Below are 24620 nucleotides of genomic sequence, written 5' to 3'. Positions count from 1 at the left end.
GGAGTGGTGGGAGAGCAGGGAGGGAGGAGAGCAGGTATTGATTATTCACATAACTGGGAAATTTTGATTTCCTGTCACCCTGAGATTGTCCGGGGGGGGGGGGGGGGGGGGTAGCAGCATGCACACAAAGTTTGTCACAATAGCACACTCACATGTTCACTCCCACACATACATGCACTTTCTCACATATGCACACACTTCTGTCTATCATACACATGCATACACTCCTCTTCCTTTTACACACACACATGCATACTCACTCCTCTTCCTTTTACACACACACATGCATACTAACTTCTATCCTTTTTCCACACACATACATGTGCTCACACACACATGCATTCACTCCTATCCCTTTCACACACACACACACACACACACACACACCTCTCTCCCTCTATCATACGCATACATGCACTGTCACACACACATGCACATTCACTTCTGTCCTTCTTCCACACATAGTCCTCACCCCAAACCTACCAATGATAGCAGCCTCCTCTTTCAGGGTGGACAGATCTCCTTCAAGCAACTATCCTTGCATGGGCCCATTATAGCTCCTCCTCCTTCCTACAAGCCTCCTCCTTGCAGCTGCCCGGGCAATGGATCTCTTCCTTTTTCAGGGGAGGGGGATGGGGGAGGGAAGATGCTCCTTGTTCTTCTGCATGTGTGCACTTGCAGCCCGTCTTCATTCTGGCGTGGAGCCCATGCTCCTCCTCCTCCTCGAGCATATGGCTCGACGGGTCTCTTCCTTCCGGCGCGGGGCCCACATGCCTCCTCCTTCCAGGTTGTGCAGCCCCGCTAGATCTCCCTTCAGCCGCACGCCCAGTGACTTCTTTTACCAGGGTCTGCTTCTGCAGCCGGAGCTGGAAGATTCTGCTGTTGGCCCGGAGGCCCGGCAATTCCTTTAGAATTCCGGAGTCTCCAGAACAAATCCGGAGAGTTCCCAGGTATGCGGATTCAGCAGACAATACAGCCAAAGCTGGGGAAGGAATAGTGCCATTTAACCTGGTGGAATCAAAGGTTAAATGGGTGGTAGAAAAAGCTGGAATACAAGGAACAGTTAATAAAACAGGTACCTTTGAAACAGGCTGCTCTGTGTTGTGTTTTTCCTCAGCTTTCAGCACAGGGTTATTTGCAGGAAAAGTCAGAGCAGATATTTTAGGAGCAGAGTGAAACTGCATTTCCTTTACTAATGCTTGATACTGAGGATCACTTCTTGCGCAATAGCGAGGGTCCTGCAGAAGTGTTTTAATTAAAGCCAAGAAGGAATCAGATTTCAACTGCGGGGCTTCCTCCTTGCTGCTACTGACAAGAATACTAGAGTCCTCTAATAAAAAATGTACCTCTTTAAACTGATTGCAGAGTAGGGGCATGGCAAGTAGGTATAGTAGCAAGAGGACCCCCCCTAAGATGGTATCTGTGGGGCATGGCAGGGAGGCAGAGTAGCAGTAAGACCTCTAAGGTGGTATGTCTGAGGCATGGCAGGAAGGCAGTGTGACAGCAAGACCTTCAAGGTACTTTCTATCATCTTACCACTCGCATAGAAATTTTGGAACCCCAAGCAAAGACAAAGTGATTTTCAAAAAGACCAGATTTTCCATCAGCTCTAGCACCAGCCTTGAGCAATGAGGGTTCACAATGTCACCCGCCATTGAGAAAACACGTTCACTTGGTCAGTGGACAGGAAATATATTACTGAACCACCTGGCTAGGTTGGGCCAGACCATGAACAAGTGTGCCCAATATGCCAGTGCATCTGCTTCCATGTCCTTGTTGGGCTGTGTGAGAGAGCATCCCACAGCCACAGAAATTTCTGCTGGGGCCTCCTTTGCTGGGGCAGGCCAAGGGTCTCGCTTGCCAGCTGCTTTAGTTATTTCCTGTTTCAGGAGAAATGGTGAGCAGTGTGGCTTTGGTGTATCAGGTTGAGGGAGTAAGTGGTATCTGACAGGGTGATGCTCTTGCTTGCATGACTTTCTGAGGTGGCCACTCTTTCCTGTACTACACCCCTCACTGTGCCTCTGACTCTGGTGCTCCCCTGTACACACCCTAGCTACTAGCATCTCCTTCATGAATGTGAAATGCCGGGACAGGAGGGTGAGAATCCCTTTCACCCATTGACCTCAAAGTGTAGCAAGCATGTGTATATTATTTTCCGTGAGATTTTTAAGTCTGTTTTGCACCTGCTGCTTGTAAGGGAGGTGGACCCTTGAGCCAAGACAAGGTTGTTGCTACCACCAAGGGGAGGCCCCTTGTGGTCCTCGTCGTCAGGAGGCAGTTCCGGGAGAGAGAACCCAACAGGACCCAACAGAACCCAACAGAACCCTATACCAGCCCACATTCCTCGCAGTTGAGCCTTTGGGTGCCAGGGCTGGTAGGACTTAGGCACAGGTCTGTCAGATGGCAGGCAGGAGATAGGTCGGACGTACCAAGGGTCAAGGCAGGCAGCAGACTAAACAAGGTGGAGGCCAGGCTGAGGTCAGGGCAGGCGGCGGACAAGCAGAAACCAGGAGGCAGCAGGGTCAGAGCCAGAGGATCAATCCAAGGAAGCAGGCACGAGGAAGAGCTGGATGGAGGCAGGAACTGGGACTGGAACGGGAGCAGGATCCGGAGCAGGAGGCAAGAGAATCACAGGAAAGCGGGATCAGGACACAGACAACACGCACTCACCAGGAGCTGGACCTGTTGCCGAGGTGAAGAGGAAGTGGCAAGGCAGGGTATCATCATCCCAGGCCGCAGGGAACTTTCTCACCATTGGCATTTTAAATCTAGCCCAGGTGTGCGCACATGCACCTAGGGGGCCCAGGGATCACTCCAGCGTCGGCAACATCGAGAGTGCCGTGAGCAGACCGCAATGGCGTCAAACCGCGCTGGGACGATGCCGTGGAGGGGAATGTTGGAGCAGGCTTTCTGCCCACACAGGTAAGGGGACCCAGTCTGACTCCCCGAGGGTCAGGGCGCCTAACACTGCTGCAATACGTCCACAAACTGCAACACCTCTAATTCCATTCCCTCTTTCTCACAGAAGCCATCTAACTTTTCTTCTAGAATATTTACTATAGGGATGCCCTTGCTCAAGGTGGCACTTCTGGAACTCAGATCATCCGTGGCATTCTTGAAGGTCAGGATTTGTATGAACAGTCTCATCACTAACCAATCATGATGCCCTAGGATGCAATCCATACCTATCTCTGTTTCATCATGAAAAGGGTGTGTGCTTTGCAGCCTAATTTGGGTGGAATTCCAGTGGATGCCAACATACTGAATCAGATACTTGTGAGGCATTCCAAATTCAAAAGAAGAGAAGCATGATGGATTTGTTACCGTAGGGATGTAATCAGATGCTTACAGAGGGAGAAGGTGGTAGATGGTACTTTTACATATCCAACATGAATAAATATTAGGGATGTGCAATCATTTTTCTCGAATTAAGCAATGTCAACAAAATTGCCTAATTTGGAATGGTTTGGGAGAACCGAAAAACAATTGAATTTTTTCTGAAATTTCGAAAAAAATTTATTTTTGAGTTAGCGTGCGCTAACTCCCGATAGTGTGCACTAACCTAGCAGAGTTAGTGCGCACTAACCCGATAATCGGGGACCCCGAAAAAAAAACCACCGAACCATGGGAAAAATGAAATTCCCGTGGGGGAGGGGCCCCGAAACGAAGCCCAACATGAAATTTTTACCTGAAGCACATCTCTAATAAATATAACCCTTGCCTCTGGGCCAGGTCCACTGCACCAGCTGCTGAATCATTTTTGTAATTATTGAACCCACAGAGACTGGTATCAGGCTCTGAAACCCAGTATTAGACCTGTTTATTTTATGTACCTCAGCTGGGGGTTGCATACATAATCCTTTCTTTTTTATTTTTAGATCAGGATATAAAAAATAGGTTGTTAGTGATAGATTGTTAAGTTATTAGGGCCATCTGCAAGTTTGGCACTCCGATCCAGGATTCTACTCCTGAGCTTTGTTTTACTATATCCTTAAATAGAATATAAAAGTATCCTGCTTATACTTGCAAGGTTACAGGTCTCTTTTCTTCAGGGTCAAGGAGATTCAGATTCAATAGTAACTCAAACAAAGTCAGAAAGAATTCAGTCTAATCCAGGTCAGGTTACACAGGAATTTAGCTCTGCACCTTGAAGGCACAAATACCCCCTATCAGCAGAAATACAGGTCTACTCCACATCCCCATGGCTTGGCCCTAGAATTACTCGCAACAAAAGGTAGCGCCAAAAGTATATCTCCAAAGAAAACTCTTCACCATGAACTGCAGAAGTTTTTATGTAAAATTATGTATGTGAAACGAGACCGCATCAGCAAGCCTTAGATGACGTGCTCGGTGCAACCAAGCTGTCTGGTCTTCTCGATCACTTGTGGCCCGTGACCAAATTGTTTAGTTTTGTTTCATAAAGTTCACCATCCGGTGTTATCCGAAAATCTTATTTATATAGCCCTGTGAATGACACTTAGGGTATTGGTAAATATTCAATCTAAGCGACTCTTATAGATTTCAAAGCCGATGACTCATACATAATTTTACATAAAAAATTTTACAGTTGATGGTGAAGAGTTTTCTTTGGAGATATACTTTTGGCGATACCTTTTGTTGCGAGTGGTTCTTTTGAGCATACAGGTTCGCAGCGCTGCTCTTTGTATTTTTTGTTGGCCCTAGAATTGCCATGGTCACTGTCTTGCTCCCAACAGTCTCATAAATCTTTGAGGACCATTCTGGATCCTCAGGAGCATGGTTACAGGTCTGGACTTGAGAGGCTAAGGAAGCCTTTGCTATGTAACTCAGCCCCCTGCTCAAAAGGAATCACAACATGGCTCAGAGACAGAGCTCTAGCCCCCCAAGCAGGGCAGACCCAGGCAGAGATTATGTTTACCCTTACGTTACCCCCCTTCCCAGGGGTGATCTCGGCAGCACACCTACATTTCCTCTAAGTTCAGGACTAGCCACACAAGGTGCTGCCTTTAAAAATAGCATCCTAGCATATTCCCACGGGTTCTTCCTAAAGTAAAATAAACAGGTTAGTAGAGAGATCTGTGCCATAGTGCGTCCTGTGGCCACATTCCCACCTATAGTCTCTTGGATACAAACTCAGGACTACCTGAAAATAAAAGCAGGATCCTTAGTCATTAATGCACCTGAAAAGGCACCCTCTCTTGGTGCTAGGTTCAAGGGTAAACAAACACAGTCATTTAATCTCAATCACTGATTACAAAGAGTCCATTACAAACAGAAAGAAAAGTTACTTTAGGGATTTAATCACCCACCCCCACCCCCCCCCCCCCATCCCCGAAGCCTACACCATCAATGGCTTTAATGGCCCTGATGGCCTTATGGCATAGCCCAGTTTTTCTTTGGCTCTTTGTAGCCCTTAAAATCTACTTCTTGTTCACTAGTATCAAGAAACGTTTTGTCAGTATAACCTTGAAAGGATTTCATAGCCATTGTTGCTTTCTCCAGTTATTTTGGTTCCAACAGGGCCTAACAATGGAGCTGGAATGGGAGCTGCTTGGTGCTCCAGGTGCTTATTTTGTTTCCTCCGTGATGGGTTGCCACACTCTGAGTCAGCCAATGCAGATGAAGTCGCTGTATTTTCTTCACAGGCTCTAGCCTAGGTGGTGTCAATTGCCCGGGTGATGGCTTCCCGCCGTGCTGGCTCTTTCTCACTTGTTTTCACGCTACTGTGCCATGAATGCATTAGGTCTTGTGTGAATTTCCCATCTGTGTGCTGGAGTCAGCCTCTTCTTACAGCTTCTTCACATCCCTTAAAGTGTGATCCAGAAGTGATTTTCACTGTTCTCTCCTCACTTCAAGTCTTTCTGGACATTTGTTATTACCACATCCACTTTAACCATGAGTGGTTTAACCATGTAGACGATCTCAGAGGTGATGGCATGTATGATGCATTCTCTTTAATGGTCCTACAATCTACTTCCCATACTCCGCTCACGTTGGCCTGCACAGGGCAGCAGTCCTCTCTGACCTTTCCCTATTTCCCCTTTGGGATGATCAGGACCACTTCTCATAGACATTCTGGGCTGGTCTATTGTTCCTAGACACTTCCACCTCAATGAAGGCACGTCACTATAAAGAGCCTGCAATGCCACAGCACAGGCAGCGCAGTGGCAGCATTCTGTATTCACTCTCTGATCCTGGCTCCCCCTACAGGAGGCATTAATTTGCTTGGGGACCAGTGTGTCCTCTGCAGTGGGTCTGCAGTGGGTGGCGAGGGTGAATGGCCAACCTGACCAATGCCTCTCCCCCCCCCCCCCCCCAATCTGTCATCTTTCCAGATGGTGGTATATAGGAGGGTTTCCAGATCAGCTAGTGGTTCTATTCAGGTCAGGTCATCTTTGATTTCTTCTTGTAAGCCCCACATGGAAGGATTCCGAAAAGCCCAGACCTCCCAAACAAGATCTGCTACTAATTGATGGAAATAGGCCTCATATGAGAGAGAGCCTGCTCCCTGCTTTAGTCGGAGTAGACTCTGCTCTATTAGTATGTTTCAGATGCGCATCTGAAAATATCCGATTAAATTCTTTGTTAATATGATACCCAGGTTAATTGCTGGTTTGAGCATCATCTCGTTAAAGCAGTGGCCCATTTTAAGGCATCTCCTGTAAACAGGTTAATCACCCAGTATTGACAAGTGTTATGATTGCTAAAATAGTCCTGGTGCAACTAGAAATGCAATTCACATTTTTTGAGTAAACCTCTGGTGGTGCCCCTTACTTCCATTGCATTGTTCAGGAGATGAAAGCCTGGGAAACAGAGGATTAGACTGTCTGGAGGATTTGAGTTGCTGGGTCTCCTCTGGCAATTTCTTGCAAGTTCATTCAATCCCTGGGAATAGTTCTGTAGCTCCTGAATCTGCTCTTGCGCTTCCTCTGTGGTTGCCCTGATGGAAGGCTGTGCTAGAAATACAGAGGCTTCCTTTTTACTGAGATATTATTAGACAACCACAATGCAAAAACACAGATACCACAAGCATTATTCAGTCCAGGTGAGGATATAACACTCTGGAATTTAAGCATGGCAGGGTGCAGGAAATATCTTGAGAATACCAGATTCAATCTAGCATTTTAAGAGCACTCAGACCATGACCACGGAGCACAGTTCACTGCTTATGCAGAGAGCTACAGATTCGAGTTCCTGGTTGCAGCCTAATGATTGGGATGGGTATCGCACCTGTGGAAGTTTTCTCACTACAGCATCATATCAAAAACAAAATTCCTAACAGAGGTCTAGCTCTCACCAGGCGCTTGCTATATTTAATTTAATTTCCTAACCTCACCCCAGGCTAAGCACGGAGCTGTTTGAGTTTGTAAAAGAAAAATAAAGATTGTGGCTAGGATGGCAAAAACCATGAGGGCTTTTTTTTTTTTTCTCTGGCTGGCTATTTTATGCAGTGTTGCAGCTTACGCTAGCCAGCTGGCTGCAAAAGCAGGAGGCCAGAATACTGGGTTCCTGGCAAAGTGTCAGGTTATTGGGGCCACCTGCACCTGAACTGCTCCAATCCAGGATTCTGCCACTGAGCTTACCCAGAATGTAAATGTGCACTGTCTGACCCTTGCAGAGTTATGTATCAGATTACAGGTCCTTTCTCTTCAGGGACAAGGGGAGTCAGGTTCAATAACAAGAAGAGTCAGAAAGCAAACTGATCCAGGTCAGGTTACACAGGAATTCAGAGCTTCAGACTGCAGGCACAGATGCCCCTGTCAACAGAAATACAGGTTTCCTTCTCATCCTTATGGCTTGGCCCTCAGCCTTTCAACTGCCAGGAACACTGACTTACTCCCAGCAACTCCTTATAAATCCCCGAGGATCACTCCAGATCTTCAGGATCATGGTTGCTAGTCTAGAATTGGGAGAGTAAGCAAACCGTTTCTAGGTGGTTCAGCCCTTGCTAAAAATGGTCACATCATGGCTAAGAGTCAGAGCTCCAACCTGCTACCCGACCCCATCCTTCAGGAAGGGCAGTGACTAATTCAAATCTGGCAGAGTTCCTGTTAACCTTTACATAGATTTTCTCTTTTTTTCAAAATGTAAACATTACTCTCATAGGAGGTGATAGACTGTACTTGATTCCCCATTAGTATCTGCTGGGTATTTTCCAAGTGAGCGTGATTGGCTAGTGTTGTAGAGAGGATGCCGGACTTGATAAATCATTGGTTTGACCCAGTATTGCAATTCTTAAAACTGTAGCAGCACTCTGGCCCAAGTTGCTGTTGCCTTGAGCAGGATTAAATACTGTGGGCCCAGGCTTTATCCGTTATACACAAAACTCTCCACAATGACAAACACAACTGGCTGACTACACCACTGCACCCCCACACTCCACCAAGGAACCTTCGCTCCTCAAACACCGGACTCCTACAAACATCATCCCCGAAAACCACACACAGATTATCAACAAGGGAATGAGCACTATCATTCTCCGGCCCCACCCTAAGGAACAAACTCCCCATCGGACTAAGAGCAGATTCGTCAACTCAATCTTTCAAGAAAAATCTTAAAACCTGGCTATTTCACAAAGCCTTTGCAGCAATAACATGACGTAATCCCAAACCGGATCCCTTCCTCAAACATCTATAATTAATATTATCGTTAATCCACTCATTAACTTCCACCTCCATATTCCACCCCCCAATTCACCAACTCCTGCCTTCCTGCAACATCTACCCCATTGATATGTGCCTTCTGCCAATCTACCAGAGCTATTACGTTGCAACATACAAGAAAATTCCCCCAGCCTACCCCCACCTCTACTCCATGTATACTGAATTGAAACAGATTATACATACCTTGCTTTGTTCAACTGTCATGCAATCATACATGTTAACTTGTAATATATAACAATCGCACCTTGACCTTTTGTTTAACTTTTATCTTTAATTTTTAAGCGGTTATAAATGTTAACTGTATCGAACAAAAGGGATTGTTTAACCATCGTTCAATGATATATGTTTACTTGTAACTTATAATAATTACACCTTGACCAATTGTTTAACTTTTTATCTTTAAGCTGTAATAAATGTTCGATGTATTAGAAAAAAGGGAACGCCTGGCTCCCCGCACTACTCAGTTGATCGTAAACGCTTGTGACAAGTGACATTTAGTTTAACTTTTATCTGTTAACTGATATAAATGTTCCCTGTATTTGATATAAGGAAACGCCTGGTTTCCTGCTCCTCTCAGTTGTCTGTAAACCATTGTGATATGTAAAATCAAACATCGGTATATAAAAACAAACAAATAAATATTAAAAAATAAATGTTACCCAGTTAACTTAAATGTAATATTCAGCAGCACGGTTATACTGTGTATAAGTCTCTACTTAGCCAGATAAGTTAAATCCAGCTAAGTTAGAACAGATCTATGGTAAGTCTAACTTATCCGATAAACTTACCTGGTTAAAGTTGAATATCTGCACTTATTCAGTTAAGTTAACAGGATAAGCAGTGCCACCCCAATCCACCCATTCTGCACCCATTGACTATCCAGTTATCTACTTAGTTGGATAAAGGGACTTATCTGACTAAGTGGTCGCCGCTGAACATGGCCAAATATTCAGCGGCTGCCACTTATCCAGATAAATCCTATTAAGACAGCTAAGTAATGTTTCAATATTGGCCTTCTTATATTCAGTTCTGAGGATTGAATGCTCATGTGGATTTTGGTTAATTGATTTTTGTAGGCAGGTCTTTGAATAGAGGGGAAGATCATAAAGGGTGTGATTATGGTGATTTCTTTCTTCTGCATTAAGTATACTTTTTTTAGGCAGCGATGACAATTTTATTTTTGCCAAATATCTCTAGAATATATAGCTCAATGAGAGTTGCTATTGATTTATATGCTGCTTTTTGCCTTCTGGAGGCCAAATTTATTTTGGGTGAATTGCGTCAAAAGAAAATTCCAGTCTGGGGTGAATTGTCAGATTATAATTTTGTGATTCTAGATTATAATAAAGAAAGTCCCCATAAGAGGATTTCAGGAGTGTTTTCCTTTGTGATCTAGAACCAGATTAAACTGCTATTTATGCAGAGCTGTAGATGAAAAAAAACCTTCTCTTTTAGGCAATTCATGGAAAGGAAAGTTTTCAAAGCCATTCATGCAAGAAGAACTTGCCGTCCCTCTTGTTGGATAAAGTGTAAGAACAAAAGAAACATTTCTTCAACCTCATTTATGCTTCTAGAAAGTTCTATCATGTCTCTTATCCATGCTGAAGAGCCCTAACCTCCTTTGTCTTTCTTTATGTGCATTGTTCCAATGAGCATGCTTTGGGCGGCATTGGCAAACAACGAACATGGATTGTATCATCAAACCTACAAGAATTATTTCTCATGAAAAATCTACCCCTTTAAAACGCAGATGCAAAAGTCCATGGGCACTTTGCACCTAGAGCAAGTTTCAGAGTGTGGTTACCCTTTAAAATATGGTGCATGACCTCAGGGTAAAAAGTGCAAGTAGCCTTTGTACTTAAAGCACACAGTTTGAAACTTTCCTCCAGCATTGGAAAAAAATGAGATATCCCCGGTGGTTTGAATGCATCCTAAATTATTCTGGTAAAGCAAATAAACATTTAATAAAAGTGTACTATGTTAAAAACAATAAGACACTGAAGATAAAATTAAAGTTACATGGGAATTAATGAAAAAATTGAATTGTTGATGCAATAAATACAAAAACTAAAGATAATTAGGGAAAAGCATGCAACAAATCCATTTGGCTGTTATTATCTTAGGAATTAAGCAGATTAATGGCAGGTTTAAGATGTTTCTATTTGATATGATGTGTGAGCCTCAGGAACAAGCCTCTTAGAAACATTACCCCTGTTTGTTTTGCAATATAACAGCATTTATCGTAAATAATTACCAGAATTGTTATGAATATTTGATTTAGTATGGCTCCTACCCTAGGGATACTGTATTTATTTTTCTGTAGAAGAAGCATGATCCACTGATTTAGGATTTATTTTTTTAATTTCTTCAGCATGTTCTTATTATTTGGCATGATTCTGTAACTGAGAATCTCTCCAAAACCTCTGCCTGGTAATGCTTGAGGTGGTAACAGACAACAGAGTTCCAGGATGAATTCCAGATGTCCAAGGATCAAAGTGATTTAAAAATATATTAGGAAACAAACAACTTGATTTTATGATCCAAACCCTAAACAGATATCAAGTTATGAGATGTTCAGGCAATGCACTAGAGGTTATTTATGAACAGATGTGAACTCAATGGTCATCCGTCTTTGATATTCATTCTTATATAGCATTTTATCAATAATCTGAGGCTATGTTTATAGATGCATATAGATATAAAGCAATGTTTCCCAACCAATGTGCCATGGCACACTGGTGTGCCTTTAGACCTAATCAAATGTGCCACAGAAAAGTCTCTATTGTCTGATACTCAGATCCAGGTCAGCACCTGGATCTCAGCACCTTGCAGCATCTGCTCTCAGCACCTTGCAGCATCAAGAGTCACCAGCTGTGACTCATAAATAGGTAGAAGATCCTTTCTGAGAACATGTATAGGCATGCATGTTTTTCTTTCTACCTACAGCAAGAATCCCAAAGGATGGAAATTAATGAGCAACATTTAGGGCATGAATAGCTGGATTTCACTTTGTGCAACACACAGATTGCACACAGCACCATCTCTTCTTCCATCTCCTGAACATCCTCCTATGAGTTATTCTAGCCTTGTTTTATTCCCAAGCTGAGTTAGGGATGTGCATTTGTTTGAAATTAATGGGTAAAATGCAATAAATTTGTTAACATCCAAAATGAATGGAGGGTTCCTACAAAGTTAAATGAAAATTTTCATCTCATTCATTTATGTTTCCCATTGAAGTCTATAGCTCATTCAAGTCTCTGGCTGTACTGAGCAAAGAGCAGATGCAGGCAAGGACTAACTAGTAACTACAGTAACCAATTCCTTTCTTTGTGACATAATAGCTTTCTGGGAGCTGAGGCAGGATAGTTGTGAAGGAGACAGGACAAAGGACAAATCACAGTGAAGCATCTTTTTAACTAGCCTAAAGCTGCCATCTGTATCAAGAAACACTGTTGTACTCCCAATGAAAGATCTGTTGCAAAGATATTCCATTTGCTTTATTGAATTAAGCAAAGAAGGACCTCTTTTCAGAAGCTTTCTGAGAGTTAAAGAAAAACTTTTAAAAAAGTAGGTATTAGCATTGGCAAAGAGCTTCTTCTGATCTTCTTTGTTCCAGTCAGTGGACTTTCAATCACTGTGACAGAAAGAGAAAGGTAGTGGTATTACCTGCTGTGTTCACAGGGAACAGGGTAGGAGTGGAGTAGAGATTGAAGCAGTGCCAGTGCTAGTAAAGAGGGATTTTTGTTTAGCTGCAGATAGACTGCAAGGAAATACAACCTTAACAGCCTTCTTAACTTTGTTTCTAACAGTATTTTTATGAGTAAAGAGTGAGGCAGCAGTATACACACATATACTGTATATGTGTGTGTTAGTGTGTGATAGAGACATTTTTGCACACACTGTAAGCTGCTGCTGCTGACTTTGCTTGGCAAGTTAGGTCTGTGATTGATAAGCACTGATGTGATTTCAGTCTGTAAACTAGATTAAGTGTATGTGACAGATACACTCATTCAGTACTAGAATGGCACTATGAGTGCTGATACAGTATTAATAAATTCTATTGTAATATTAAAACCTCCAGTACAAGCAGTACTAGTGTCAGTGAGAAAAAGGCAGTCCTGCCCTAAATTTAAGAGATGTTTTAGCCAAAGAAAGCCAAAAGTATAAGTCAGTTCAAGCCAGAACAAATTGAAATTGGGAGAGAATATGTTGCCACCACCTGTTTCTCTCTCTCTCTTGTTTTGAAAAAGATGCAAAAGGCAAGAAAACCATTGTAAGCTGGTATAAGCAGGGCAGGTGCAAGGGCAAATGCAGAAGTGCAATATCCAAATCCAGCAACACTTGCTTCCATGATTATGGCTTCTGAAGTAATGGAGGCAGTATTTTGACCAACTGATTCGGAGGAAGAATCTTGTCTGGGATTTCCTGACTAAGAAGCTATCGAAGTGCTAATGGCTGAAGAAAATTTGGGAGGTCTAATCAGCAGCATCTTAGTTCCAGTGAGGTGATGGAGGATAGAGATGATATAGATAGTGTTGAAAAAAAAACCCAGGAAAAGCAGGCAGTACAGAAAGAGAGCGTGAGCAATACCCCTAGCAGTTTTCCTCATGGTCCACCCTTAACCTCAATGCCACTGCCAGCAGAAGCCCCCAAGAATGTAGAGAAAAGATTGTGAAAGACATATCTGATCTGGAATCACTTTAAAGTGAGGGAGGACCCACATTTTGCTCAATGTATTCACTGCAGTATCAACATCAGTCAAGGGAAGGTACTGGAACATATGACAAAAGCAGATATACAGCATCACCTGAAGAAACAGCACCTGCTAGAATTGGCATCAGAGGAGGTGGCAATAATAGCCTAGAGTCCTCCACTGCCACTCAAAGGAAAAAAAAAACATAAGAAATGGGTTGAAAAGGGGAAAGACTTTTCCCCAAGCTAATCCCAAGATCCCTTCCATCCTGCAGCTGCAGCCCTTCTTAGAGGAAATGGGTGATGATCTGTATCACTGTGCCAGGGCAAGAGTCAGGTAGCATTGAAAGTAGTAGTAAAGTAAACATATAAACATAGAAATGACGGCAGAAAAAGACCAATTGGCCCATCCAGTCTGCCCAGCAAGCTCCCACACTTGTTTTCCCATACTTATCTGTTTCATGACCACCAAGTTCAGGGTCCTTGTTGGTAACTGTTTAATTCAAATACCCCGATGCTTGTTTATCCAGACTGCACAGATCCATGCCTTGTTGGATGTTGTCTAAATGTAAATCCTCTTTTCCACATTTCTCCCTAATGTTGAAGCAGAGAGTAGCACTGTATATGCATTCAAAGTGATGTATTAGGCTTAACTGGTTTAGGGTAGTAACCGCCGCAATAAGCAAGCTACCCTCACGCTTATTTGTTTACCCAGACTGTGTAGTTCAGTCCTTATTGGTTGTTGTCTGAATGCAAATCCTCTTTTCCACATTTCCCCCTGTCGTTGAAGCAGAGAGCAATGCTGTATATGCATTCAAAGTGATGTATCAGGCTTAATTGGTTTAGGGTAGTAACTGCCGCAATAAGCAAGCTACCCCCACATTTATTTTTTACCCAGACTGTGTAGTTCAGTCCTTGTTGGTTGTTGTCTGAATGCAAATCTTCTTTTCCACATTTCCCCCTGTCGTTGAAGCAGAGAGCAATGCTGTATATGAATTCAAAGTGATGTATCAGGCTTAATTAGTTTAGGGTAGTAACTGCCACAATAAGCAAGCTACCCCCACGCTTATTTGTTTACTCAGACTGTGTAGTTCAGTCCTTTCCTTGTTGGTTGTTGTCTGAATGCATATCCTCTTTTCCACATTTCCCCTTGCCATTGAAGCAGAGAGCAATGTTGGAGTTGCATTAACCATGTGAAGGCTTTTTGAGTAAGGGTAGTAATTACCAGATAGTAGCCTCCATTCCAGCAAGCCACCCCCATGGCTCTTCTCTTCATTCTCATCTTCTAGCCTTTATGGATCCACAGTGTTTATCCCATGGCCCTTTGAAATCCTTCACAGTTTTAGTTTTTGTCACTTCTTCCAGAAGGGCATTCCAGGCATCCACCACCCTCTGCGTGAAGAAATACTTCCTGACATTGGTTTTGAGTCTTCTTCCCTGGAGTTTCAAATCGTGACCCCTATTTCTACTGATTTTTTTCCAATGTAAAAGGTTTGCTGTTGACCATGGATCATTAAAACCTTTCAAGTATCTGAAAGTCTGTATCATATCACCCCTGCTCCTCCTCTCCTTCATGGTATACATATTTAGGTTCTTCAGTCTCTCCTCATAAGTCATTTTATGAAGACCATCCATCTTTTTGGTCACCATTCTCTGGACCGCCTCCATCCTGTCTCTGTCCCTTTGGAGATACAGACTCCAGAACTGAACTCAGTATACCAGGTGAGGCCTTACCAAGGCCCTGTACAAGGGGATCATCACTTCTTTTCTCTTACTAGATATTCCTCTCTCTATGTAGCTATCGCCTCATATTGTTTCTCAGACTTCAGATCGTTAGACTCTATCACCCCACGGTCTCTCTCCTGCTCCGTGCACATCAGCCCTTCACCCCCCATCAAAGTACATCAGGGAAATGATTTCCCTGGATCACCAACTCCTGCAGATAGTGGAGAATCTGGGCTTTAAGCATCTACTGCACTTGATAGCCCCCAAATACAAAGCACTTTCCAGAACTGCATCTAGTTAGGTAGGTTATCCCCACCCTGTACAGTAGTCTCATGTAGATGAAGCAGGCTAAGGCAGAGGGGAGTAGCATGCATTTCAATTGTAATATCTGGACCAACATGAAAGCTATGCATGCTTACCTCTCCATGACTTCACACCGGATTTACACGTGCCTTCCGCAGCAGACCCACAGCATGGCCCTCTCACCTCTCTGCAGTAACTCCAGCTCCTGGTTCCTCGTCCCTGGCGGTGGTGGGTGGGCTGCCAGCTCTGTCTTCGGGCCTCCCCTGGTGCCTCCAGCTCAGCTACAGTCCCTGGTATTCCCGGTCCAGCCACCACTTCCATTGCTCCAAGTCAGGCCTCTCTGCGTGGCCCGCAGAGAGACAATGCTACTTGGCACCAGGCCCGCATCACCAATGCTTAAGTAGGGCTCACGGTGGGAACCGAGCCATGGCCCTGGATGATGATATTGGCAGAGCACCGGTACTTAAGCCTGGGCTCTGCTCCCTAGCTTTGCCTTTCAACAGGTCTCCTTGCTGGTCGAGTACTCGTTGCCTCCTGAGAGATTTGTCTCACTCTCGTGTTCCTGTTCTTCGCTGATCCTGGTTCTTGACTCCTTGCTCCTACATTCCTGCTCTTCACCCTTTCTCTGATTGCCTACATTGACTTTGCTTTGCCTGACCACGCCATCGACTCTCTCCAAGCTCTGCTTCACCTGACCTCGCCATTGACTCTCTCCAAGCCCGGACCTCTGCATTGCCTTACTACACCGTTGCCTCTCTCCAAGCCTGGACCTCTGCATTGCCTGACTACGCCGTTACCTCTCTCCAGACCCAGACCAGCCATTGCCTCTCTCCAGACCCAGACTACGCTGTTGCCTCTCTCCAGACCCAGACCTCTGCATTGCCTGACTATGCAGTTGACTCTCTCCAGACCCAGACCTCTGCATTGCCTGACTATGTCGTTGCCTCTCTCCAGACCCAGACCTCTGCATTGCTTGACTACATCGTTGCTTCTCTCCAGATCCAGACCTCAGCATCATTTGACTACGCTTGACTATCTCCGTGATCAGACCTCAGCCTTGCTTGCTACTGCTTACAGATTGCTGGCAGCCCTGACTCAAGCCTGTTCCTCGACGCCTCTTCAGCCTACTTCCTGGACAGTCTATTCAGGCTTCGGCCTGCTCTTGCTCATCCGCCCCCTGTCTGCCTATGTTCTTTTGGCGCCTGAGTCTCCATGACACTACCTTGTCCAGTGTAAGACTGTACCATCTTCCTTCTGCTGGCTCTGGGCTGATCATGATCTTATCATTAACCACATACAGAGGCCCACCTAAGTCCAGCAGGCCCCGGCACCCAAAGGCTCAACCCGCGGGGAACGAGGGCTGTTGTTGGTGATGCTCCAGCTGGCCTCTGTTCATCAGCCCACTCCGCCTGCCAACGGTGGGGACCCTTAGGTCCCTACCTACGGGTCCACCTCCGGTGCAACAGGTTGGAAAAGCCATGGACTCGGTGGAGCCCATGGTGTGCCCTCCAGGCCATTCCTGGCCTGGCATCCAAAGTACAAAAACAGCAGCAGTTTCTCGAGGCACTGGCCTCCTCCATTGAGCGTCTCCACGCCCAGCTTGACACCCTCACCAGCAATCCGGTTCCAGTACCGGCTCCTTCTCATCCACAGCCATCATCTTCTATGCCTTGAGCCATGTTGGCTCTACCAGCACCCCAGTGCTTCAATGGTGACTCCAAGCTCAGCAGAGGGTTCATCAACCAATGTTATATCCAGTTCGCTCTGCAGCCCTCCGTCTTCCAGGACAAATTAACCAAGGTTACCTTTATCTTGTCTCGTCTTGAAGGGAAAGCGCTGGCTTGGGCTTCTCCCTTGTGGGAACAATCAGACTCCCTCCTAAGGGAGTTCTCTCAGTTTGTGGCTATGTTTCGACAGACCTTTGATGATCCAGGGTGGCATGCCGTGGCAAGCACTAGTTTGTTACATCTTCGTCAAGGTCAAAGAAGTCTTTTCGACTATACTATTGCATTTTGGACTTTGGCTTCTGAACTCGCTTGGCAAGAAGACTGCCTACAAGCTACCTACCGGGATGGACTTTCCCCACAGCTAAAGGATGAGCAGGCTGCATGGGAGCTCCCTTCCTCTTTTGAGGACCTTATAGACTTAACGGGCCGAATTGATCATCGTCTCCAAGAGCATTACCGGGAGAGTTGCAAGCCCAAGAAGCCCTCTCGGGTTCAATCCCGTTCACACCGACCACCAGCCCTGCCTTTGGTAGGGTCCCTATTGTGGGTAAGACGGAAGTGCCCATTCAGCTGGGCCATGGGCGGATGACCCCGGAAGAGCACCTCTGGCAGAGACAAACTGGTCTGTGTCTGTATTGCGGAGTACCTGGCCACCATCTTCAGGCCTGCCCTGTCTGTCCGGGAAACTTCCCGGCCTAAGTTCAGTAGGGGTCCTGAACTTGGGCGCAACATCTCCGGCCCCCCAATTATCTGTACCGGTCACCCTGATCTGGGACTCCCGGTCCTTTCCAGTCCTTGCTCTGGTGGATTCCAGAGCAGCAGGTAATGTTATCCTCAAGGATCTAGTTCAATTCCTGGGTAAAAAGACCAGTCTTCTGGAGATCTCCTTGTGCATAGCTTCCATTTATGAGGAACTGTTACCCAGTCGAATATTCCTCACTACTGAGCCAGTTCAATTATGCACTGGCGCTCTCTACACAGAAGAAATTGAATTACTAGTACTGGAGAAATTCATTCATCCGGTGTTCTTAGGACTACCCTGGCTCCAATGTCACTCTCCCCAATTTGATTGCGGGTTCACTTCAACTGGTGGAATGGGGATCCACCTGCCACCAGTCCTGTCTAAGTAAAGTGGTACCGCCACCTGTGGTTCCTCTGGCTGCCACTTCTTCAGGTATGCCCGCTCATGTGGATTTCGAAGTATTCTCCAAGCAAAAAGCAGACATTCTCCCACCTCATTGGAGGTTTGATTGTCCCATAAACCTCCTACCTGGGACCACACCTCTCCGAGGGTGTACCTACCCTCTGTCTCTTCCCGAGACAAAGGCCATGATGGACCACATTCAAGAAAAGTTTGTGAAGGGATTCATCCATCCCTCTACGTCTCCTGCTGGAGCAGGATTCTTTTTTGTGACCAAGAAGGGTGGTTCTCGCAGGCCGTGTATCGACTACCAAAGACTGAATTCCATTACCCATAAAGACAAGTACCCTCTGCCGCTGATCTCGGAACTAGTTTAGTTTAGTTTAGCTTAGCTTATTGACATTTATATACTGTTGTATCAGACATACCTTCACAGCGGTTTACAAAATTAAAACATATTCGGAAATACAATGATTAATAAAATAGTAACAGCTAAAAACTACACAAGATAAAGGAAATAAATTAGCTGTTAATAAAAGATAATCTATAAACCAATAAATAAACTAAAAATGATTCTTAGGAGATAGGAATCAAGTTAGACTAAAAATAAAACATAATAATAAAAACAACAATAAAATACTATTGATCACTTGCATGGAGAATCCATATTCACCAAGTTGGACCTAAGAGGGGTGTACAATGTGGTACGAATCTGTCCTGACAATATTTGGAAGACAGCTTTTAACACCAGAGATGGGCATTACGAGAATACCTGGTGATGCCCTTCGGTCTCTTTAATGTGCCCGCAATTTTCCAATGAATGATGAATGAAATTTTCAGAGATCTGCTGTATACCAAGGTTGTGGCATACCTGGATAACATCCTTGTCTTTTCTAAAGACCTGGCCACACACCACACTGATGTTCGAACTATCCTCCAATGCCTTTATGAGAATCACTTATTTGCAAAGTTGAATAAGTGTTTATTTGAGATTTCCAGTCTGCCTTTCCTCGGGTATATTATTTCCCAACGAGGATTCTCTGTGGACCCTGCCAAGTTAAAAGGAATCAGAGACTGGCTGCAGCCCATGGGTCTTAAGGCTCTCCAGTGGTTCTTAGGATTCTCAAATTATTATTGCCTTTTTATTCCACACTATTCAGCCTTGGCTGCCCCTCTGACTGCATTGACTTGCAAGGGCCAAGGCACTTGAAATTGGACACCGGAAGACATCACAGCCTTCCACCACCTTAAAGAAGCTTTCCAGGCTGGGTCTTGTCTTCTTCACCCTGACCCGAACCGCTCCTTTCAGGTAGAAGTGGATGCATCCGCGATTGGGGCTGGGGCAGCCCCGAGCCAATGCACAGCTTCTGGATCCATAGTCCCATGCTCATTCTACTCTTGCAAGTTCTTGTCTACTCTTGCAAGTTCTACTCTTGCAAGTTCTTGTCTGCGGAACAAAATTAAAGTATCAGAGATTGCGAGTTACTTGCCATCAAACTGGCCCTCAAAGCATAGCGCCCATGGTTAGAGGGTGCTCAACACAAATTCATTTTATTCACTGACCACAAGAACCTGGAACATTTGAGCCATGCCCAACGTCTCAATGCTTGTCAGGCTGATGGGCATTATTCTTTTCCAGGTTCAACTATGAACTTCGTTACTGTCCAGCTGAGAAAAACCTCCAGGCAGATGCCCTATCGCGCTCTTTCGAGCCTGAAGATACTCCGGAAGAACCTGGCCATATAATAGATCCAACTTCTATTTGCTTATCCACTACTCACCCAGTCCCTACTGAGAAGATTGTTGTGCCCCAACAACTCCGTGAAAGAGTCCTCCAGTGGGCACATGACTCAAACTTTGCTGGTCACCCAGGGTGAGCACGAACCTTAGCATTGCTCCAGCGGTTCTTCTGGTGGCCCATTATGGTCTCTGATGCTAAAGCATACGTTGAATCCTGTAACATTTGTGCGCAAGAAAAACCCCCGGTCAGTCGACCCTGGGGTTTGTTTCAAGCACTTTCAGTTCCCGAGGAACCGTGGACCCACCTGTCTATGGATTTCATCATGGACTTGCCTCCATCTAAGGGCCATACCGTTATATGGGTAACCATAGATCGATTTTCAAAGATGGCCCATTTTGTCCATCTACTGGGCCTACCATCTGCTCCTGAGTTGGCACATCTATTCTTTTGTCACATCTTCAGTTTACATGGCCTACCCAAAGACATTGTCTCTGATAGAGGTCCACAATTTGTTGCTAGATATTGGCGCGCCCTTTGCCGAAAATTCAGCATTAACATCAGTCTAACAACCACTTACCACCCTCAAGCCAATGGACAAGCTGAGCGTATGAACCACTCTTTAAAGGCTTTTCTACGCACTTGCATAAATGATCTCCAAGAAAATTGGTCTGAACTCCTTCCTTGGGCAGAGTTTTCTCACAACTCCCACATCGCTACTGCTACAGGCATGTCACCATTTTCCATCGTCTATGGGAATCAACCACGACCACCGTTACCCATACCATTATCAGTACCTTCCCCTATGTGCAGGCTACAGCTGATGCCCTCAAGGCTTTATGGGAACAGACGAACCTTCGCCTACGTCAAGCCACTTCCCAAGCCAAGAGATCTGCTGACAGTCACAGACGCTTGGCCCCTGAATTCCTTTCCAGCCAGAAAGTCTGGTTGAGCACTCAGTATATCCGACTTGGGATACCTTCTCAAGGTTTGCTCCAAGGTACATTGGACCTTTTTCGGGCACCCAATGCATTGGACCAGTTACATACCAGCTTCAGCTGCCACCTACGCTGGGAATACACAATACGTTCCACGTATCTCTTCTAAAACCAATGGTCTTGTCCTGGCCTTCCCGAAAGGCTCCTAAGCCATTTCCATTGGTGGCTGAGACTGATACGACCTACAAGGTACATGAAGTCCTCGATGTCGGCCGTAGGGGCCACCGGTGGGAATACCTCCTTTCCTGGGAGGGATAAGGTCCCAAAGAAAAGTTGTGGGAACCAGCTCGAAACATCCTGGACAAAACCCTCTTCCTGCATTTTCATTGTACCCATCCGGGCAAACCTCAACCTCCAAGGGAGGGGGTTACTGTTAAATGTGCCATCCGCGGCAGACCCACGGCACAGCCCTCTCACCTCTCTGCAGTAACTCCAGCTCCTGGTTCCTCGTCCCTGGTGGCAGTGGGCTGCCAGCTCCGTCCTTGGGCCTCCCCTGGTGCCTCTGACTCAGCTACAGTCCCTGGCACTCCGGTACAGCCACCACTTCCATTGCTTCATGTTGGGACTCTCCACGTGGCCCGCAGAGAGACGCTGCTACTCGGCGCCATGCCCCTCCTTAGGCGCACGCGCATCACTAATGCTTAAGTAGGGCCAGTGGCGGGAACTGAGCCACGGCCCCGGATGATGACATCAGCAGAGCACCGGTACTTAAGCCCAGGCTCCGCTCTCTAGCTTTGCCTTTGCAACAGGTCTCCTCGTGTTAGAGTACTCTTTGCCTCCTGAGTGGTTCGTCTCACTCCTGTGTTCCTGTTCTTTGCTGATCCTGGTTCCTGACTCCTTGCTCCTACATTCCTGCTCTTCACCCTTCCTCGGATTTCCTACATGGACTTTGATTTTGCTTTGCCTGACTACGCCATCGACTCTCTCCAAGCCCGGACCTCTGCTTCGCCTGACCACGCCATCGACTCTCTCCAAGCCCGGACCTCTGCTTCGCCTGACCACGCCATTGACTCTCTCCAAGCCCAGACCTCTGCTTTGCCTGACCATACCGTTTACTCTTTCCAAGCCCAGACCTCTGCTTTGCCTGACCATGCCGTTGCCTCTCTCCAGACCCAGACCTCTGCATCGTTTGACTACACTTGACTAACTCCATGATCAGACCTCAGCCTTGCTTGCTACTGCTTCCAGATTGCTGCCAGCCCTGATTCAAGCCTGTACATCAATGCCTCTTCAGCCTACTTCCTGGACTTGGTCTATTCAGGCTTCAGTCTGCTCTGGCTCGGGCGCCCCCTTTCTGCCTACGTTCCTTTGGCGCCTGAGCCTCCAGGACACTACCTTGTCCAGTGTAAGACTGTACCATCTTCCTTCTGCTGTCTCTGGGCTGATCATGATCTTCTCATCGACCACATACAGAGGCCCACCTAAGTCCAGCCGGCCCCGGCACCCAAAGGCTCAACCCACGGGGAACGAGGGCTGGTATTGGTGAAGCTCCAGCTGGCCTCTGTTCATCAGCCCACTCTGCCTGCTGACGGTGGGGACCCGTAGGTCCCTACCTACAGGTTATGTCAACCCCACCGCGGTCCAAGGGTCCACCTCTGGCGCAACAACCGGTAAGAGCTGGCCAAGGCAGGGACTGATAGCAGCTCTACCAAGGACCAATCATCAGGGTGCAGGTGGACTGTAGCACACTTGGGTGATGGATAGACTTTATAACTCATGCAATATCTTGTCAGCTATAAGACAGATGCTAGATTATTTGCAGCTAGACTGGAGAGGCAGTTGTCTTCAAGCAAGGTTTTTTGTGACAGAATGTAGTGCAAAACTAATAAGGACAATAGAAGATGGGAGTTTTCGGGGGATCTGTTACTTTGCATACTTGACACATTTAGCAGTGAGGGATGGCCTGGGGCTGGGGCCCAAGGACCACGGATGGTATTTTAGTCCTGAAGGTCCTGATAGAGCTATACAGGAAAATAGCAGGCCATTTTCATTGAAGCGTATAGGGTGGGCAGCTTCTATCCTCTATCCTCTTTCCAAAAGTTATTCACTACATTTATTTTTGCCAGAGGGAGAGGGAATTTGCCTTTAGCAATCCCTGAATGGAAATTGAACCCAGGGCCCATTACCTGTATGTAATCTAAGTTTGTACCTGAGGTAATGGAGGGTAAAGTGACTTGCACAAGGTCACAAGGAACAACAGTGGGATTTGAACCTTGGTCTCTCTGGAATATAGCCAGTCTGCTGGAGCAGACTGGGAGGGACCTGGGGAAGCCCCGATCTCATCGCCACACAAATTTGCTAAATTTTACCCCTCCCCCCCTTGCATGCACTGCCCGCACATACGCGCGAGGATTATAAAAAATCCGGGTCGTATGTGCGCGCGCCCCATGTATTTTATTACGTGTGCTGGTGCTCGCATGTTATAAAATTGACATGTCCATGTGCGCGTGCACGTTTTAAAATCTACCCTTTAGTGAGGCCAGAAGCGCTGGGCCTGGGTCGCAGTAGTCTACTACCATGATCTGGGCTGAGGATTGAAGGCGATTCGGGTAATGAAAGGATAGGAGAATACGGGTCAGGTGGGGGGGAGGTGGAGGAGCCTAAAACTTGCACATTTTTATTGTTTCGACTGGGCCCAGGAGCAGGTGGGGGAAGGGGTTGAGATTGGGAATAATTAAGACTAAAGTTATCCGAGAACCTGTTTTAGGGCACATCAAGAGTTAAGCAAAAAATATATCCAGCTAACTCCTAATATCGAAGTTAGCCAGATCATTTTCTTGCCTAAGTCTTCCCTGCCCCTTTCTTATTCGGCTAAATCTCAGCTGGATAAAGACTTATCTGCCTAACTTTTAGCCAGATAAGAAGAAAGAGGAATATTAAAAACTAGTAATTTAGACAGATAACTCATATATTATCTGGCTAAATGGCTTTGAACATTGATCTCCCTATTTTTGAGCAAGTAAATAACCAGTTCACATTTACACGTTCTATTCCACTCGTGATTTTATTGACCTCTATCATATTCCCGTTCAGCCGCATCTTCCCCAAGCTGAAGAGCCCTAATCTCTTTAGCTTTTCCTCATAGGGAGTTATTCCATCCCCTTTATCATTTTGGTCACCCTTCTCTACCTGTACCTGTGCGGTGGCCAGACTTGCACACAGTACTCTAGGTGAGATCTCACAATGGAGTGATACAAAGCTTTTTTGACATACTCTGCTTTATTCTCCATTCCTTTCCTAATAATTCCTAACAGTCTGTTTTCTTTTTTGACAGCTGCTGCACATTGAGCCAAGGATTTCAAAGCATTCTTCATGATGGCACTCAGATCCTTTTCTGGGTGGAAATGCCTAACATCATGTAAGTTCAGTATGAGTTATGTTTCCCTATGTGCATCACTTTGCATTTGTCCACATTAAATTTCATCTGGCATTTGGAAGCCCAGTCTCCCAGTCTTGCAAAGTACTCCTTACAATATGCTTGTAATTTAACAAATTGGAATAATTTTTTGTTGTCTGCAAATTTGATCACCTTACTTGTCATTCCCTTTTCCAAATCATTTATAAATGTATTTAAAAGTACTGGTCCCAGTACAGATCCCTGAGACACACCATTGTTTATTTTCCTCCACTAAGAAAACTGACCACTTCGTCCTA

The 24620-nt window shown here is 45.6% G+C and overlaps 1 long non-coding RNA gene across 1 annotated transcript; it reads left to right on the top strand.

Annotated features, from left to right (window-relative positions):
* Positions 1-934: 934 nt before the first annotated feature.
* On the top strand, positions 935-24324 carry LOC115088877. Its single transcript, XR_003855954.1, has 3 exons — positions 935-996; positions 12921-12923; positions 24241-24324. It is a non-coding gene; the product is annotated as an uncharacterized LOC115088877 (long non-coding RNA).
* The last annotated feature ends 296 nt before the right edge of the window (positions 24325-24620 follow it).

The sequence above is a fragment of the Rhinatrema bivittatum genome, chromosome 3 (assembly GCF_901001135.1).
Source record: "Rhinatrema bivittatum chromosome 3, aRhiBiv1.1, whole genome shotgun sequence".
Lineage (NCBI taxonomy): Eukaryota > Metazoa > Chordata > Amphibia > Gymnophiona > Rhinatrematidae > Rhinatrema > Rhinatrema bivittatum.
This window is presented reverse-complemented; position numbering and strand designations above follow the sequence as displayed.